Source organism: Sciurus carolinensis, chromosome 9 (genome assembly GCF_902686445.1).
Source record: "Sciurus carolinensis chromosome 9, mSciCar1.2, whole genome shotgun sequence".
NCBI classification, from domain to species: Eukaryota; Metazoa; Chordata; class Mammalia; order Rodentia; family Sciuridae; genus Sciurus; species Sciurus carolinensis.
In genome coordinates this window covers 81,880,995-81,893,772 of record NC_062221.1, presented here as the reverse complement: position 1 = coordinate 81,893,772, position 12,778 = coordinate 81,880,995, and positions in this window count along the sequence as shown.

The window sequence follows — 12,778 nt, the reverse complement described above, 5'->3', positions numbered from 1 at the left end:
TATCCACAAGTACTCTTCGTTCAGGGTTGTGTACAGACATGCTTCATTTTTCTTCAGAGCCACAGCTCTGTCCTTTCTATATTGACCTTTATAAGATTACCTATGAAATAGGCAAAATCAATATTTTGTTATTTAGACAAATGACTAACCAGGCACTGACTTTTTAATAATAAAGCATTTATCATAATGAGTTCGATTCATACTCTTGTCATTCTACTAATAAAACAATTCAAAATAGGGAAAAGGAGTGGGTGGTCTAAGACCTTCATTCATCTCAAGCAACTTCTTAGAATTTCCAATGCTCTGTACTAGGCTTACAACGATACTGTCTCATGTGTGACAAAATTAAAACTAACTGGGAGAAAGAGGCACATTTTTAATATGACCATGTCCTTCAAACAATGCTACTACATTTATTTCATCTAACTTAATCCTCAGAAAAATAATTCTGAGGTAGATTAACACTGATATTACAAATGAAGAAATGGAATCATAACAAAGTTAACAAGGTTGGACCTTGGTCTATTGGATTCTAAAATTCATGTTCTATTTATTTTCAAAGGTGATGTATACCATTATAGGTTCAAAAACACTAAATAGAACCCTAGTTAGATTTAATGTATTCAACAACTTAGCTTGTCACATGATACTGTAGTAGATACATGACACCTATACATTTCTTCACCCTCAATGTTCTAGGGTGAAATGTTCTGTCAGTATTCAACTGTACTCTCCAGAATTCTGTGATTTCATAGGGCTGCTTCAGGGCATGCAGTGTGCTTCTGTGGTATCCTTCCTTTAAACAGAATAACTCCTCTTTGATTTCTTTTACATATGGACTTCCTAATGAAAAATGTATTTCACTGACATTAAGGAAAAATCATTTAAAATTATGCAAACTGATAATTTTCAAAACACTTTTTCCATTTGTGATATAAACATAGAATGCTTTCCTTTCATTATATGAAGAAACGTGTGGTTAATACCTTCAAGAAACTTGCAGTTTAGCTGTAGAAATAAAACATAAAAAATAAAGAATACAAGAGGTCCTTGAAGACAGGACAGGATCAAACACCAAATAAAGGTCATGGTGACTGGGAAAGTAGTGTCCCCATTCAGTTCAGGACCCATTTGACACAGCACAAGTGATTTTTTCTAGGTAGGGGAACATAGCTTTTTTCTACATCTACTACCAACAAAGTGTGTATCTTGGACTTCCCTTGAAGTAAGGAGATTATTAGAGCCCAATATTCTGGAATTTAAAACTTATAAATGTAGACATAGAGTATGATTTTTGAATAATTTAAATCTCCATCTTATTAAAAATGAAATTTTAAATAGAGAAGGGAAAGGAAAGATACACTGAACCACCTACAAGATAATAAGGAAAGTATCAAAGTTAACTATCTGCTACTTTTTCTTTTAAATCACTTTTGATAATATAAAATCACCTTTATGAAATATAGATAGACTCTTAGTAATCTTTACTTTCCATTTTGTGAGTTATTTGCATTTGAGGGGCTAACAAAAACATCCATATTAAAATCCAAACACAAGGTAGGGATAGGAACCAAGCAGATGGGAGGTAAGTCATGAGTTTATCACTAAGAGTTGTGAACTGTGTATCTTTAATCTCATTACCATGTGGACCTGCTAAACGTTTACCCCAACCAGAGACACTGATGGCTTAGAACAACCCCTAACTCACTGCTTCACCCACAAAATGGTTAAATTCTGCAAAACTTACTGCCTTGTCTTGAGCAGAAGAGTTACAAATATTTTCTTCTGGAAGACTGAGACTTTTGCCCAAACTCACCCATCAAAAATATCATGTCCTCCTCAGAAGGACAAAGGAAAAAAGGCCAAGGACTGGCTATCGTCAGTTGGCCCAGTCATTCAGAGTCCTTGGTTTTCTAGTGCCTGTTCCATGTAGATACATTTTGGTGTGCGTTATATGTCACACAAACTTTTCTATACTCCATACCTATTCTCATATGTCCAATCCCATTGCTCTATACAACATTTCCTTGTCTTGTAATCATTTTTCTTCCAAGTCACTGCCTAATTAACTAGGTCACTCACCCCTGATGGGGATCCTGTATGCATAATCTCTTCTCCCACCATTTTCATTCCAAAGTGGAGACAACTAGATGAACCATTTGCAGTTTCACTCCTTGCGAAAATTTTCTTCTTACTATTCTTTTTCAAAATCTTTCCATCAATTACTATAATATGGTCACCATTAATTTTACCCAAATAAGAACCCAATTTCTCCTTAAAACAAAAAGGGACAGTTTCATCTTCCTTTAGTTGGTTATTTAGGACTTTCTCCCAATACAGCTATGGGGGACACACAGGTACTATGAAGATAAATGATATGAGACTATGCTATCTGGTTGCATGGTTAAGTTGGGCATTCTAGTCCTGCATGAGTAAAATAGCATAGTACCATTTCCATCTTATAATGGACTTATACTGTGTGTATTTTAATAATATAGGAAGCCTCGTGGGAAATGGGCTTTCTTGTGGGCATTATAAATGCTTAGTAGTTGCAATAAAATCAATGTTTATGCCCCCTAAAATTCATGTTTTGAAACCTGATGTCCATGGTGGTGATTATTTGGAGGTGGAACATTTGAAAGGTAATTAGGTCATGAGGATAACTTCCTCTTGATAGGATTAGTGCCACTATAAGAATAAATATGAGACAGGAGTCTTCAGAAGTGAATATTGGCTCAGGAACTTGAATTGAACAAGACATCACAACTTTTTATGATGGTAACTACACTCAACCTCTTGCTTCTCCTTTCTTGTCATCTTTTTATTGTAGATGTTAAAAGTACCCAGGAGCTGCCTACTGGCACACTCCTAGGGATATCATGTTCCATTAACTATCTTCACAACTCTTGGCAGATCAACCTCCCTTGACTTTCTTTCTGATTTTTCTACTTGCTATGATAATGTAGTCTCCAGTCTCTGTCAATTAAGCTTGGCCTCTTGGTCACTATTACTTGGAGGCCAGATCCCCATGACAAGTCACTTCTTCAACCAACTGTTCTAATGTTAGCCCTTTTCTGAGAAGGACACACACAGAGAGACTTAGTGATGCTGGTGCCCTCTTACTAGCACATTCCTGATAGCTAAGTGAATGCTACATTTTTGCACATTCTCAAAAAACAGACTCCTCTGGTGAGTTCCCTGGCTTCACATAATATTCAAACCAGCATACCCTCTTTCCACTCTAACTTCTTTCTTTATAATCTTCCAAGAAAACTCAGGCCATCCCACTTTTCTCAGCATATGCCATCATTTCTCCCGGTAATTAAAAGCCACCCTAATAATGTGTTACCCAAACCTGTGAGATTTCTGTCAGGATATTAATTAAATCTTGTGTCTCCCTAAAATCTGTCCACCAAATCCATGAATCCTTCCTTGTCTAGTACTATGTTCCAGGCACCTGATCAAAATAAAACCCCAGAGGTGTCAACATGGCTCCTATAGGAAGAAGTCTGTTCATTCTTTCAGTCTATTCAGGATGGATCCTTTTTCTCCCTGTTTAGAAATTCTATGTTTCTAATTATGTTGTAAGTCCATCACACAGATTGATCTGACTACCAGAAAAATAAATGGAATGGTTCTTCAGTAAAATCTCTTCCATGGAAAAGAGTCAGGGGCCTCTGTTATGTCCTTTCACATTCTAGCTAGTATCCACCAGCAGTGGATCACCTCCACAAGCTCTGAGGGCTCATGGGGATCTGAGGAGATAGCAACCTGAGGATATTTGCAGGTGCTTTCATACCTACTGCTATGGTTTAAATGTTTGTCCCCTCCAAATTAAGTTTCACATTGAAACTTAATTGCCATTGTAAAACTATTAAGAGGTGAGATGTTTAAGAAGTGTTTGAGCCATGAGAGCTATGATCTCATAAATTAATTAACGCTGCTATCATGGTGTGGGTTGATTCAAAAAGGACAAGTTCAGTTCTCTTTGCAGTCTCTCACTATCTCTTTCCCCTTCTGTTCTTCAGTCTTGGAAAGAATTATTTTCCCTACTACCCCTTCTCTTTTTGGAGAATGCTGTGTTCAAGATACTCTCTTGGAGCCAGGCACAGAGGCACAAGACTGTAATCCCAGTCACCCAGGAGGCTGAGGCAAGAGGATTGTGAGTTTAAAGCCATTCTCAGCAACTTAGCAAGTCACTTAAAGACTCAGTGAGACTCTGTCTCTTATAAAATATAAAAAAGGGTTGGGGATGTTGCTCAGTGGTTAAGCACCCTTTGATTCAATCCCAAGTACCAAAAAAAGAAAGAAAGAAATATACTTTCTTGGAAGCAAAGAAACAGGACCTCCCCAAGCACCAATCTGCCAGCAATTTGATCTTAGACTTACTATTCTCCAGAAATGTAAGAAATAAGTTTCCATTCTTTATAAATTACTCAGACTCAAGTATTCTGTTATTGAAAGCACCCAGTAACCACTCCAAACATGGGAACTCACACAAAAGATTTTAATAAGCAGATGAACAGAGTGTCTGCCCTTAAGAGTGAAAGGGAAAGAAATAGAGAAAATGGCAGGGGAACTACCTTTAAGTAGTGGAAGTCCATGGACTAATCAGACCAATGACTTGATGAGAAAATTAACATTCTAGATTGTAAAATGGTGTGAGTGGGGAAGAATCAGAGGAGAAATGACTGTGACTTTGATCCCTTCATTCCCCCATTTTTGTTTTTATAAGAAGATCCCTTTTAGGCATATGGGCAAAGATCCATCTTCAGCAACTGCTTCCTGCTGGGCATGGACATAGAACTGATTACTTGTATCTGTGCTGGGCATGAGGTGGAACATCCTCTATCAGTGTCTACTCCAGGGATTCCTGCAGGGTGTCCTGGTTCAGCAGGTCAAACTCCAGGATCTCCAGCAGTACCTGGTGTACCTGCACACCCTGAAGAACCACAGGTCTTGGCTGTAGCAGGTTCAGACCTCCTGTTGCCTCAGGAACATCATCTGAGTGGAAGCTGGAGGAATGTGATGGGCGGTCCCACGCTATCTGTCTGCTCCAACAGGTACATGAGGCATTTGTTGACCTGGGGCAGAAGGCCCAGGAGGAAGGCAAAAGAGAAGTTTAGGTAAACACAGTGGCCACATCTCAAGCACAGAAGAAGGAAGAAGGAGAGAAGAGTGTGAGGCCATAGAGGGAGACAGGCGGGAAGGGCTGTGCTGATTCCAGGGCATCCAGTAGCCAGATGGGCAAACAGCAGATGCAGAAGTAAACAGACAGGCTGTATGTGATCACTCAATTGTGGCCATGCATGGGAGATGCTGCATCAGGCTGCACAATCTTGAGCAGGGAGTACTGACAGAAGGTGATGACCAGGCAGAACTAGAAGACCCAGTTGTTAGTGAAGTCCCTCAGCAGCAACAGGTAGCCCAAGAAAGCAACCAGGTTGCTTAGCCCAGTGCTGAAGAAGTTTTCCACCACCTCCCACGTCTGATCCAGTAGAACCATAGGGCAAGCCACTAACATGTTGGCGGCACCATGTGGTGGGAGGACTGGGTAGGCTGTGGGGGTAGGGGATGGAAGCAGGAAGAGAGTGGGGCAAAGGAGAAGGAGAAGCAGGGGCAGAGGGGCCTCTGCTGCAGGAGACCAGTATGGGGGTGGTTTGTTAGCCAGGTTGAAGTCGGAGGAGGGCTTAGAAGGGGAAGGAGAATGGGGAGAAGTGAAGGTTTCATTGCAAAAAGAAGGTGTTTGGGTTTGCAGGAAGAGCAAAGATCAAGTTTAGTGAGCAAGAAAGAAAAAACTTGAATGTAAGGGACTCTCTTTACATTTGCCCACTTGCTCAAAGACGTTGTATCTAGGGTGCCAGTAAGTGGCCATTTGGATTGATTATCTAAAGGATATTGTGGCCAACTATCATTAAACATGTGAATAAGTTTTGGTGACTTTAGGCTGGGGGTCAGGTGAAGGGGTTTAAGATCATCTAGTAGACATTCCAAGGGTGAATCTGCTGGAATGGAGGATCTAGATCCCATGGTGGAAATTGATAAGCAGCTGAGTCAGTGTCCAAGGCATCCCGAGGTCACAGACTAGTTGGCTGGAGTCAAGGAGGGAGGTAGCACAATGATGGCACTCGTCACCCCCATCAGTGTGTGATGGGCAAAAGCTGAGAGTGTTGAGGACCTGGTGCCAGGATTTTTGAGAGGAAAAGTGAAGAAAGCCTCAACCCAGAGAGGGAATCTCTACCATAAAGATCAGGGACCCACCAGTCAGATAAGGTCAACTAAGGGGTCCAGCCATAACTCTAAAAGTCATGGCTGGGGGAACCCCTACTCCTCAACTGCCTCAAGGGCACCAGAAAATCAATGGTCATGTCTCAGGTCAGCAGAGGAGTGTTTAAGTCAACCTAGGGAAAAACTCACCAATCTGAAGGCCAGTGGTGGAAGTGGAAGCAAGCAACTGGGCAAATGGAAGGTGACACCAGTGTCCGGGGGTCTGGGACATCAGATGGGATTCCACTTGCCTGAGTGGTAGTAGAATAGTCACGCCACCAATGAAAGCACCCGGAAAATCACTATGGATGTGAGAACTCACACTAGAGATTTTATTAAGCAGACGAACAGAGTGTCTGTCCTTAAGGTCAAAAGAGAGAGAAAGAGAGCAAATGGCAGGGGAACTACCCTTAAGTAGTAGAAGCCCACAGACTAATCAGACCAATGACTGAGGAGGAAATTAACAATCTAGATTGTAAAATGGTGTGTGGCGGTGGCAGGTGGGGGCACAATCAGGGGAGAAATGGCTGCAACCTTGTTCCCTGCAGTTACAGTAGTACAAAATGAACTGAAACACTTAACTTTGCCATAATAATACTGAATTAGTTAAGCATTGACTATGGTCTCTGAGGCTCTCAGACATCAATTGTCACATTCCAAGTTTCTCCTTATCTGTGTCCTATTCCTTCACTACTGGAAATAAGGGCCATTTTGTGAACCAAAGAAGTCCTGTACTCTTATATTTAGCCTGTGATTCTTGTTAATAGCCCTAAGTTTCTCTTTACCCTTCTACCTGGCATTAGTACCACTTAATAGGAAAGAGTCAATTCCACAGTCCTTGCAGTCATGGCTTCCCCCATATCTTTCAAATGCCTGGTCATTATATTGGCAAAAGTTTGCTCTTCAACTGAGACATGCTTTCCTCTGGTGGAATCTTCAGCAACTGGATCATTCCCTTGTGTTAGAAACCAATGATGCTGTACTTTGCACTCAATACAGGGTCTTCTTTGTCTGTAAGACAATGAGTGAGACATCCTTATGCCACATCTTACCTCATATTTTCTTAGACCACTCTCAGCACCACTTGTGTCAGTCCACATTGTTCCAAAAGCAGATACTAAAACTAAATTTAGATGTGCAAATAATTTATTAGAAGAAAAAGCTGTGAAGTAGCATAGAGCAAGAGTGAACAGGGCAGGAATTCAGACTGTGATGTGTGTCTCACCCCTATGGAAAAGAGAGGATGAGATGGAAACTCACCCTGCCATGCACTTCCCCAGCTCAGCCTCTGGGCAATCCAAAAGACTTCCCTTTGGAGAGTAAGATTGCCCATTGGACAGGCCCATAGGAATGGCACTGGCCTCTCTGTACTCCCCACTGTGCTCAGGCACTAGCTGGACACAACCTACAGGAGCCTTGGGAAGTGGTGTCATTAGTCAATATTGAAGTATATTCAAAGGTATGGCAGCCAGGGTTGTCCCCAACAGCAGGTTCTCCTGAAAGGATATGTGGAGTGCATCCTCAGGTCCCCCACTCAAACCATTAGCTTACAACCTTTAGAAATTGCACTAAAGTCATTCTTGGAATTAAACAAGACTCTAGAGTAGAAGATCAATAGCAGATAGATTGATACTGTCTAATATAATGGAAGAACACCAGATTAGTGGCCAGGAGAATCGTGCTTTGGTTGTTATCAGTGTAATGCTCAGCTCCTCCAAAGCTCCATGTTTTCTCAAATCAGTTAAATAAGAATAATTGAGTTAGAAATCTCTTATCTAAAACTTTGGGATGGGTCACTAAGAAAAAAAATCACTTAAGGGGAAACAAGTTGTAATGATTTATGTCCTATACATATTATTTTAACGTGGAAAAAAGTTACTTGCATTTATAATCTTTTGATCTAGAGTTTATATGTTTGAGTTTATATCTGCTAATTAATTTTGCCTTTTTACATTTTTGCAATCTGAGTGAAGAATCCATCCAGTTTTTAAAATTAATTTACTTTTATTATAAATTGACAAATCAGAGCTATACATGTTTATGGAGCAGAAAGTGATGTTGGGATTTATAAATATAATATAGAATAATTAAACTAATAAAAATATAACCTCAAATATTTATCATTTTTGTGATGAGAAGATCTGAAATGTATTAGTGATTTTAAAATCTGAGATATCCCTTTATTGATCATATTCATTATACTGTGCAATAGATAAAAAAAAGAAACTTCCTCCTGAGTGAGACTTGCCACCAGACTCCAGTAACTGCCATTCAACTCTTATTTCTATGAGTTCGATTGTTTTAAATGTCACTTACAAGTGAAAGCATGCAGGATTTGTCTTTTGGTTCCTGAATTATTTCACCTCCATGTTCTTCAATGCCATCTGTGTTAAAAGACAAAATTTCTTTCTTCATGAAGTCTGAATAGTATTCCATGTTGTGTACATGTTACATTTTCTTTGTCCACTGATAGGCAGTTAGGATGATTACATAATTCAGCTATTGTGAACAGTGCAACAAGGAACATGGAAGTATAGAAACCTTTTGATATACTGATTTCAATATTTTCCACCTTTCCTCAATCATCCCCTGTTGTTTTCCTGTACTTCATTTGACAGCAAAGTTTTTACAACTCATCTTTACTTAAACTGTCCAAAGCATTAAAAGAGTTTTAATGAAAACTAGTATTGTTTTTCTCTTGCAGTCAAATTTCATATGCATATATAATTCTTAATTAGACAGGTTTATGACCAACTTTTGTCCTAAATATCAACCCTATAGAATTTAGCCAACAAGCTGGTAGAGTGTACTATGCATATAGACATGGCATTCTATTGAGCTGTGACGGTATGAAGCATGATGCATAAAGATGGTTTAAGGAAACTTCTGCAATCTCAATGGAATCTTGGAGTTCATAAATGAACAAATCTCTGTTGCGTTAATCAATGAACTAATAATTCATAGATGCCAATCAGCTGATTGAATCTCAAAATTTTATTAAAAATACAGTCTGTTTATCTTTTTCTATATTTCATTGCCTTTCCTCTCCTCTCTGTCAAGGAATGGCTTCTACAAAACTCCATTTTGGAATCATCTCCTTACACAAATTCTCACATTCACTAGAGATTTTTAGGGAAGTCATAGGTTTTAGAAAAGCATTCTTCTAGAAAGACACTCACACCCTTGCTTCTCTTCGGTGGTCTCTCCAGTGACCTTTTAAGTTTTGTAAGGCTAACTCCTATTTTTCTTTCTCCTTTTCATCATCTATGAATTATAATTGAAAGTTATTAGGCCATGTATTCTAAATAGACTCACATTAACTGCACACTGCCTTAGATTCATATCCTGAATTCCATTGAGTTCTTTTAATGAATTTTCTTAAATGAGTCAAGAAACATCAACAGCTCATAACTGTGTTTTGTTAGACTTTAACTTCTAGGCAAACCTGAGTCTGATTCTGTAATCTTAGAATTATGCTGCCTGAGCATTCATTTTTATCCAGAGATCTGAAATGGAAAATAGGCCTAGAAAATGGACCACCAGGTAGAAGCGATGCTGCTTCATTGAAATCATCAAGTCCACTCTTCTACTTCACTTTATCGTGTCCGTGTTCTCATGTCCTTTTTACTCTAAGGTCAAAACCAAGCACTTAAACATTTAAATAGTTTTTAGCTAACAAGTTCAGTGCAACAACGATTTGCTGTTTTTTTTTTTTTTTTATCATATGCTAAACATAATGGAATAAGGAAAAGGTTCATAAAGTAGTCCTAATTCCGGCAAAAGTGACAATGAATTGGATCACTTTAGGAGAAGTGATACTCACATAATAGGGAAGGAAATATGTTAATTTGAGTAAATTGTGTTAAATTGTGTAAACTAAAACAAAGAACCATGAATCAAGGTACCTTAACAACTTTAGAAAGTGAGGATGCCAATATCTGGGCTAAGACAGGAGGAATGAGAAAGATCACTAAACAAAGACGAGGGCAAAGGGCATTCAAGGCAGAATGATCAGGATGTATCGAGTCCACTGCAGATATAAGCTAGGTGCAATTGAAGAGTAGGAAGGGGTCCAAAGTTGTTAAAATATAGGAAACTTATGAGAATATGGTGTAAGGTAAGGTCAGAAGGCACACATTCACAGACCAGGGGATCTTTCCTAAATTCTAGAGTGGAAAGTTCAGAGAGGATTTTAAATGTGTGAGTGTGTGTGGTGTGGTGTGTGTGTGTATGCACATAAACAATTAATTATAAAATTATTTCTTACTACTAAAATTGATCAATACTACTCTACTTTGAGACTGAAAAGCAGAATTCACTATTATGAACATTTTTCTCTTTGGGGTTTCTCCCAATATTGTTGTTTTGTGATTCTACCCATTTATCTTTTTCTTTGGTAGGGCCTTGGATACATGCCTCCAACTCATGAGGTTTTGACACCAAAAAGACAGTGAAAAGACTGGTATAGTAAGATGACCCATAGATATTCCAAAGACAGACAGCCTATTCATCAAATTTTCCAAGTTCTCTAGTGTACTTTCTAGGTCTTGTTAGTAAGTTGAGGCCAGGGAACTAGTAGCAGAACTGTGAGTGTTATTTTGGGTTAAGGCTGTTAGGAGCCAACACACCTCCTCCATCTCTTTGGGTTGGAGATGATGTGTTGAGGTGGTTGGGTTACAGCTAAGTGAATCCTGTTTTTTAAGTCCAAATGTTGTCCCCAAACTGCTTCACATTTCAAAAGAAATAGAGGTAATTGTTCATGCTAAGTCATTACAATTTCTCCTGGATTTTTTTTTAAGTGTAGCTGCTAATGTCAATTAGTTAAACTACTAAAACAGGCAACCTGTGTTTTCCAGAGTGCAAGGAAATGAACCTCAAGACAGTCCCATTGTATACCTCAGTTAGAAATGCCTAATATGTTCACTCTTCTCACTACTCTAAAGTCACCTAATCATACTTAACACTTACTTGTGACTTCAAGTTTATAAGAAATAATCAGGCATGTTATCTCTTGTGATCTTTATTAGAATCAGGGTGAAAATCAATTTCATTTTAATCACTAAAGAAACTGATTAATGCAACTAGCTACCCAGCGGAAGAAAGAAGATTTCGAAGGCTCTTATTCCATTATAATCATATGTATGTATGTATGCACATAAGTACTTGTGTGTGTGTGTGTGTGTGTGTGTGTACTTTAGCAGGACAGACAATGAAATTCTGTTTTGCTCTCATGATTTGATTACAAAAATATCCCAACTGGAGCCTCAAAAATGGTGTTAATGTTAATGATTTATAATCATTCACAAAAAATGGCAGATGGTTATGGAAAAAATAGATCTGAGAGTCAGAAGACCTATGGATGTGTACTGACTGGGCAACATGCCAGTTCACTATCCTTCACTTGGTGCACTAATGTCTGAGTCTCAGTTTCCTTGTCTGTGAAATAAAGGTGCTGGAATCAATATTCCTTAATATTATGGTTCAGATGTGAGGCATACCCCAAAAACTCACATGTAAGAAAATGCAAGGAAGTTCAGAGGAGAAATGATTGGGTTGTGAGAGTCTTAACGCAATCAGTGAATTAATAAACTAATAAGGACTAACTGAGTGGTAACTGAAGTGGCAAGATCTGGCTGGAAGAGGTGGGAATTGGGGTCATGGCTTTGGTATATATATTTGTATCTGGCAAGTGGAGACCTCTCTTTCTGCTTTCTGATCATCATGTGAGCTGGTTCCCTCCACAGCACCCTTTCACCATAATGTCCTGCCTGGCCTCCAGTCCTAAGGAATGGAGCTTAATGTCTATGAATTGAGAACTCTGAAACTATGAACCCCTAAATAAATTCTCCCTCCTCTACAATTGTGCTGGTCAGGTTTTTTTAGTCACAGCAGCAAAAAATCTGACTAAAAGAAACCTGTTATGCCTTTATGTAGGAAAAAAAAAAAATAACATCTCGGCAGTAAAAAATTTTACTCCCCACAATAAGAGCAGTCAATGATGATTATTATATTTAACACGGCTGCATTGTTATAATAAAAGGAGTTGGATAGAAAGAATCAAGATATATTTTCAATGGACTTGGTGATTATTTTAAGTCATGGTGTCTTTCAGTGAAACCACTAGAAAATTTTCACATTTTAAACTTCAGCTTTTAAGGTTATTTTCAAGAACCATAATAGGTGAATTGCAATATAGAGTCCTAGATTTTAATTCTGCTTTCATTATCAATTTCTTTCCTCATTCCATGCAAGTAAATTAGCTCCTATAGTTCTCATTTTTTTGAAAATCGACTAGATAATAGAGGCCTGCTGGAAAAAAAAATCACTATAAGGAGTTCTTTTAAAAATTAAAAGCATACCTTCGCATCCTCTTAACTCATAATGATTTAAATAATAATCACTTAGTGTTTTTCATTGAGAATCTACTAAGTGTCCATCACTTTTTTTACTTGAGAATTTAGAAAAACAATCTTCCTAACATATTCCACTCACTGACTAAGGATCATATTAA